This window comes from Equus przewalskii, chromosome 3 (genome assembly GCF_037783145.1).
Source record: "Equus przewalskii isolate Varuska chromosome 3, EquPr2, whole genome shotgun sequence".
NCBI classification, from domain to species: domain Eukaryota; kingdom Metazoa; phylum Chordata; class Mammalia; order Perissodactyla; family Equidae; genus Equus; species Equus przewalskii.
Genome location: NC_091833.1, coordinates 2,417,295 through 2,425,363, shown reverse-complemented (window position 1 = coordinate 2,425,363; position 8,069 = coordinate 2,417,295).

Here is an 8,069-nt window from a genome sequence, read left to right as displayed (position 1 = left end):
ATGCCTTCATTTGTAAATTCTATCAGACATTAAAAAAAGAAATAATACCAATTCTACACAAATTCTTCCAGAAAATTGAAGAGGAGGGAATATTTCCACCTATCCTATGAGGCTAGCATTGCCCTGATATCAAAACCAAACAAAGACATTATAAGAAAAGAAAGCTACAGACCAATTCCTTCCTGAATTATGTGTATTTTACCTCAATAAAAAAATGAAGGCAAATAGACTTTTTCAGACATGCAAAAGCTACAGACTAATATTCTTCATGTTTAGACCTAAAAATTCTACACAAAATTTTAGGGAGTTGAATCCAATAACACATGAAAAGGATAATATATTATGACCAAGATGCTTTAGCATTTGAAAATTAACGCAATTAACCATTTTCAAGAATTAGGAAATAAAAACTAGATGATCACCTTGATAGACACAGAAAAAGCATTTGATAATTCAATATGCTTTCCTGACTAAGAAATTTCTCAACAAATTAGGAATAGAGGGGAACTTTAACTTGAAAAACCTACAGTTAACATCATATTTAATAATGAAACCCTGAATGCATTCCTCCTAAGCTAAGGAAGAAGATAAGAATGTCTACTTTCACTACTTCTATTCAATACTCTACTAGAGGCTCTAGCCAGTGAAATAGGAGGGAAATAGAACAAAAAAGAGAGAGAGAGGGGAGAGGGAGGAAGGGAAGAAGGAAGAGAGGGAGGGAGGAATTTGAGAGAGAAGGGAGGGAGGAAAGGAGGGACAGAGAAAGAAAGAAACAAAGGAAGAAAGAAAGTGAGTCTATATTGGAACAGAAGAAGTAAAAATATATTTATCTGCAGATGACATGGTTGCCTATAGGAAATTTGATGGAATCTACAAAACAGCCACTAGAATTAACAAGGATGTTTAGCAGGATTGCAGGATACAAGATCAATATACAGAAATCAATTGTATTTTTATATACTAGCAAGGAACAACAAGAAATTAAAATTAAAAATGCCTTTTATCGTAATATTTAAAAAATTGAAATACTTAGGAATAAATCTGACAAACAGTGTGCAAGAGGCGTACACTGAACACTACGAAAACATTGCTGAGAGAAATCGAAGAGACCTAAATAAGTAGCGACATATGCCTTGTTCACGGGTCAGAAGGCTCGGTATTTTTAAGACGCCAATTCTTTCCAAATTTATCTACAGATTCAAAGCAATCCCAATCAAAAGCTCTGTGGGCATTTTTTGTTGAAATTGACAAGCTGATTCTAAAATTCACTTGGAAATGCAAAGGGGGAAATTGAATAGCCAAAACAGCTTTGCAAAAGACAAAGTTAGAGACTGGGATGATGTGATTTCAAGCCTTACCAAAAAGCCGCAGTCATCAGGGGAGGGTGGTGCTTGTGTAAAGACCAAGAGATGAGCGAGGCAGACTAGAGAACCCAGACAGGGGTCTCCACGTGCGTGGACAAAGGCGCAAAGGTGGAGAAAAGATAGTTGTTTCAACAAGTAGCGCACAATTGGATACCCATGTGCAAAAAATGAACTCTGAGCCACAGGTCTCATCGTATGCAAAATTTAACACAAAATGGATCGTAATCCTCAATGTAAAATACAAAGCTACACAAATTCCTGAAGGAGAAATGTGTGACCTTGGGTTAGGCAAAGATTTCTTAGAAATGACATCAAAACCATGACCCCTAAAAGCAAAAAATCAGCAAATTGGACTTCATCAAAATTTAAAACTTCTGTTCTTTGAAAGACATCCTTAGAAGAATGAAAAGACAAACTACAGAATATGACGAAATATTTTTAATCATATACCTGATAAAGGATTTTTTCTAGAACGTATAAAGAAGTTTCAAAATTTATTAATGAGAACACAAATAAACCAATAGAAAATAGCAAATGATTTGAACAGACCCTTTGCCAAAGAAGATTCGTGGATGTCAAAATAGGCACATGAAAAGATGCTCAGCATCATTAGTCATTGGGGAAATGCAAATTAATACCACAATGATATACCACTAATCACCTATTAGGATGGTTAAAATGAACAAGGCTGGCCACACCAAGTTGGTGAGGATGTGGAAAGACTAGAACTCTCTTATATTGCTGATTCAAAAAACAACGTAGTGATTTCTTAAACATTTAAACATGCATCCATTGTCAATCTAGCTGTTCTATTCCAAGGGATTCATCAAGGGAAATAAAAGCATATGTTTTTCCAAAAACTTGTATATGAATGTTCATAGCAGCTTTATTTTTGACAGCAACAGACTGGCAACAACCCAAATGTCCACTAATGGGTGAACAGACAAGCAAGGTGTGGTATATCCATCCAATGGGATGTTACTTAGCGACAGAAAGGAATGAGCAACTGATGCACACACCAACATGAGTGAATCTCAAAATAAATATGCTGAGACATAAAACAGTATATATCATATGGATCAATGTATATACAACTCTAGAAACTGCAAGCTAATCTATAGAAACACAAAACAGCTCAGTGGCTACCTGGGTATCGGGACAAGGGACCGGTGGGAGGGATTAGAGAGTCAGGAGGAAACTTTGGGGATGATGGAAAAGTTCACTACCTTGACCATGGTGATGGTTTCAGAGGTGTATAAATGGGTCAAAACTTAGCACACTGTACACTTTAGATGTGTGTGATTTATTGCGTGTAAATTATACCTCATTAAAGTTGATATTTGGGGTTTTTTTGAGGAAGATTGACCCTGAGCTAACATCTGTTGCCAATCTTCTTCTTTTTGCTTGAGGAAGATTGTTGCTGAGGTAACATCTATGCCCATCTTCCTCTGTTTTATGTGGGATGCTGAGCGGTGCTAGGTCCGTGCCCGGGATCTGAACCTGCAAACCCTGGGCTGCAGAAGCAGAGCACTCAAACCTAACCACTACATCACTGGGCCAGCCCCAGTAAAGCTGTTCTTTAAAAAAGGAGGGGAAAGTGCTCCAGGCAGAGGTCACAGCCTGTGCAAAGACCTGGAAGTGAGAGCAAGCAGGGGTTTTAAGAAGTGAGAAGGGCTCCACATGTGGAGAACAGGGCATGACCTTGAGAGTGGGGAGACAGGAGGCTCATGACTGGTCCCTTGTGGTCTGCTTGTATTATGTTCTGTGCCCCCTTCAGGAGTCTCTGGGAAGCTCTGGACAGTGCCCAGGCCTGGCCCACTGCAATCGCATTTTTCCTATTCTCCCCGGCTCCCGTGACACCCAGCCACTCCCAGGAGCTGTCTGAAGGAGTCCATCCTGGCGGCTGGAGCTCAGAGTAGTTAGGCAGGGCCTGAAGGAAGGAGGCTATTGGCTGGAAATAGAAGGAGATGGGAGGTGCCCAGGGTCATGAGGCCAGAGAATAGAGGGGGTGGCCTGAGGAGTCAAGGAGATGGGTCTCAGATCACATCCCCATGTTGCTTCAGAACCTCCTTCCTAGTCCAGTGGGCATTTGCGTCAATTCACAAAACCCAGTGTGCAGACGATGTGTTTAACCAGGTCCAGTTTGCTGAAAGAATGCCCCGACACATGTCTTAGACTGGGTTTAGCAGAGTTCTCTGCAGCTGTTACAGGTCTGAAGGTTGTCGGGGGCAGAGTTGCTCAGCAAGCAGCATTTGGGACAGCCATGCATCTGCAAGAGAAGTGGCAGAAGCAGGGCAAAGACTGGAGTGGGGAAACTAAAACTTCCAGAACACCCCCCAGTAGTTAGGTCCGCTGGTTCTTCAGTGAACTGAACTTCCACAACCTGATTTCTGCAAAGCAGCCTGCTGCTTCTGGGGGGAACCGACGGGCGTTGAAGGGATTCCCTGAGGGAGAGCAGAAGTCGTTCACAGCCCACTGCTGAAGCCGGAAGACATTGTCCTGGGCAGTGTTGGGTGCTGGGTGCTGTCTAAAGCCCACTGTGGGCCTAGGCTGTTCTGGGGGTGCCTATGAAGGGAGAAAGAGGGAAAAAAGGACAAGGCAGAATCTTCCATGGGAATAGGAAGACAAGAAAAGTCAGCATGCAACCCAACCAGCAGACAAAACAGTCTAAGAATGAACCACAATGTGGCGACGCGGGGGTTCAGCAGAGGGAGAAATGGGGCCAGAGGGGCAGCAGTCCCCTGTGAATGTCTTTTTGGGGAAAGAGGATTGACATGGGCCTACAAGATGAATTTAGATTTGGACCAGGAGACGAAAAGAAGGATATTGCAGGCAGAGGGAAAAGCCCTGAGCTGGGGGCACAGGAAGAGACACACAATGGCCGGCACGTTCTGTATGTGTCAGTGGTGAGCACAACTCGCTGTGAAATGATCCCGCATAATAAGAAAACGGTATGCAACCAGTCTAGAGATACCGACAGTGGCTGAGATTACGGGTGATAGGGTTTGCATGTTCATTAATCTGTTTCCTTCTGATTTTTCCATCACGAATATATATTACTCGTGCATTTCAAAAATGTTACGAATCTGCAAACTAACAAACCTGACCTATTTCCCTTCAGTCTAATAACCCCAAGACCAGACCTTCCTGGGACAGTAGCTTGAAGACAGACCGGCTCTCCCTGAGAGATGGAAGCCTAGGCTGTCCATCCTCCATCTGTCTATGAGGCCTCCCAGGGCCCTTGGACGCTCCTACCAGGCTAGAGGCTTGACTGGATGCAGGCTGGGGCCTGAGAACCTGCTCTGGCTGGCATTGCAAGGTGCCAGGCGCACCTGAGCAGCCGGGCAGGTGTGACAGATGCCCAGGACCACGTGGAGCTGGCTGTGCCTTGTGCACACACGACTGTCCCACCCCACCTCCCTCCCCAAACCTCCCCCTGCTCCCCGGCTAGCTCAGGTGTAGCGCATCTGTGGCCCGTTGGCAGCTTCTCGCCCGCAGTGCTGGGGAGCTGTCAGGTTAAAAGCTGGCTTGCTCGATTTGATCCCACATGTGAGCTGTTTTATTTCCCTCTCTCTCCCTTACATGGCTTCGGTGTGCTTTTATAAATATTTCACTAGCCTTTCTAAAGTCTATTTCATCTCTCTCTTAAATTTATTAAATATAAATGCAGCAACAACTCTACTATAAGTCTCTCTTTGCTGTCAAAATTGCAGGCTCCCGTGGAAGTAAATATAATTTGCTTTGTTTACTGTGGATAATTCGGAGCCTATCTGCTGCATCAACACCTCCCGTGCCCCCGAATCTCCCTGCTTTCATTAGCAAGGTTCTGCCACATCCCCATGTAGGGCACAGGGACACGGTTCCCACTTTGAGGATGCCATGACAAAGAACCAGTAGGGGCTGTTCTCTGAGACTGGCGTGGCCAGAATTCCTCGGTCCATTAGTCTCCTGGTGACCCCCTCAAGAGTAAAGGGGCATCTGTGCTCACTGCCCCAACTGGAGCGGGCCTGGAGGCCTGTCTGAGCTGCACTGGCCCCTTGTCTCTCTCAGAGCGTCAGTCCATCTGCCGAAGCTGGTCATCTGGCCAAAAACGACGCAGACCGCTATGCATCGGTGGAGGGTGTTGACACCCCTCCCGCCCCCCAGATCTGGAGTCAACAGAACCAGGGGCAAGGCAGGAATTCTGGTCCTCAAAAGGAAGCCCAGAGCACCACCCCCAAGCCCCCTGCCACTTCCTTTGTTCTTTGTTAATTGCAAAATAAACACAGACCTGCTCACCGACTGTAGGAAGAGATTTCCGCCAACCGGGGTCACTAGCGGGCAGTGGGCAGGGGCTGCCTTTGGCTCTGGTGGCATTTGCCCTCCGCTGGCCTTGGGTGACTTCCTGGGGGACAACAGGGCCTCAGAGAATCACAGTGTCAGAGTGGGGAAGCCCCTAGTTTAGGGCTCGCAGAGTCAGGTACCCACGGCGTGGCAGGTAGGGAGAATGAGAGAAGTGGGATGTCAGGATGGAAGACGTTGGCGCGCTTTATTTGCATCTGAAATCAGTGAGAAGAGTTTCCTCTTTCACAAAGAACTGGACCTCTTTCACTAGGAAATGTGCCTGTGCCCGGTTTAATTTCTTTTTGTTTGTTTTGTTTGAGGAAGATCAGCCCTGAGCTAATCTCTGCTGCCAATCCTCCTCTTTTTGCTGAGGAAGACTGGCCCTGAGCTAACATCCGTGCCCATCTTCCTCTACTTTATATGTGGGATGTCCCACCCAGGATCTGAACCAGGGAACCATGGACTGTCGAAGCGGAACGTGCGAACTTAACCGCTGCACCACCGGGCCTGCCCCCATTTTCATTTCTTTATAAAAATAGTCCTCTCAGTCTACCCTGTTTTTCTCTACTTTTGGGAGTGAGATTGGTGCAGAAAGTATTGCATTTCCTTTGTCTATAAGAAAATCAGAGGGAAGGGCTTGGCCCAGAGCCCTGGTCCTAACTCCTAGTCTAGAACTTTCCATCAAACTTACCAAGATGAAAGCAGGCGATCACCCAGGCTCTGATAACTCAGGTTGGAGGTCAGTTGTTACAAGTTTAGAATTAGCCCCTGGATGCCATAGGAATTCAGATCTGTGCCCAAACTCTGCATACTCCAGAACAGGGCCTCTCAGTGTACCTGTGGCCCGGGGTCTCTGAGGCCGTCCTGCAGATCTGAGAAGACTGCTGTGTGGGCTCAAGGATTGCCTGCCTCCCTGTCCCATTTAGACACAGCAAGAGAAGAGAATTTTTACCCCAGGAGGTGAAAGGAGAATGTTTTGGGGGCCAATTTAAGACCTCTGTGAGGTCCTCCTCCATTTTATGTCAATTTACTAAAATCTACTCAGTTTACATTAAATGTAATTATTTTGTGTGTGTATGTATGTATATATATACATATTTGCTTAAAAATGTTAAGGTTTTAGAATCTTGCTTTTGAAATTATTAGTAATTTTGATTTTACAGTTTTCTTCTCATACTGTAGAGTCAACACCCTTTTTTTTTCCCTTTTTGGATTTCAAGTATGTTTAATGGCCCCTGAAACATCTACAGACTCCACTGCTTAAGGGGGTAAACCAAGCTGAGGCCCCGGGCCTGGGCTGGAAGAGCCAGAGGGCGTTTCAGGGTGGGTGGGAGGAGGAAGCCGCTTGCCCTGGAACAGCTGAGCCCCCACTTCATCCTGCCTTTCCGGGGATGTCTCAGGGGGAGACCCCTGCCAGCCTCCCCTCCCAGGCTGTGTGGGAGGCTGCCAGCCCTGGGAGGTAAATGATGCGGGCAGTGGCGGGCTCTCTGTGTCAATGCGTGCCGGCTTTCAGTCGTGGGGCTGGTGGCTCCCTGCCTGGCGGCTGGGAGGGAGGCAGTCTCGGGATCTCGCTGCTTGCCTTCTGCTCCGGGGGAGGAGGATGGAGGGCAGCCGTGGGGGAGGCGGAGCCATCGTCTCTGCTCCACCAGGTGCTTCAGAGGCAAACTTTCTTTTCTTTTCCTGTTTCTGCTGCCCACTGCTGGTGGAATGCATTTGTCAAGTTGGCATAACTTTCTTTGATATGCTTTTTATTCACTTTTTTGGAGTAAAAAAAAAAAAAAGAAGAGCTCAGTCCATTCTACTCACAGTCAAGAAAGTGGCCCTAGAGGCAAAATGTCCTATAAATTTTACCAAGAGAAATTTACTATGAAAATCCTGTAAATCATTAGAACCTGGTATACCCTGAGAATTTAGCTTATTTTGTTTCTTGGACATTTTAGCTGTGGCTTCCCTTGCCTAGAGGGTGGGAATAAGGAAAAAGTGACAGCATATGGGAAGTCCCCTCTGTCTATCTGTCTTTCTGTCCCTCTCTTTGGCTGAGCTCACTTAGCTGAATTTGGATAAGAAGGCCATTGGTATGAGTTAATTTTATTGTACTTCTGCACAATACTTTTATTTTGTCAAAATGCTGGGACACCCACCAAACCAGGTGTTTTCACCCTCCCCCCAGAAGGTCGGTAGGAATGGAATTCATATTTCTATTTTTCATTGAGGACTCCGAGGCTGGGAGAAGGGAAGCCATTTGCCTGGTTGCATGTTGAGTCACTGGGACTTGAAACAGTGTCTCCAGCCCCGCGTGGGCTCCTCCCACTGCCCCACACTCCACCTTGCCCTGGCTTGGGTTCCCGGTTCTCTGTGGAGGAGGACTGGCAAAGGCTCTGG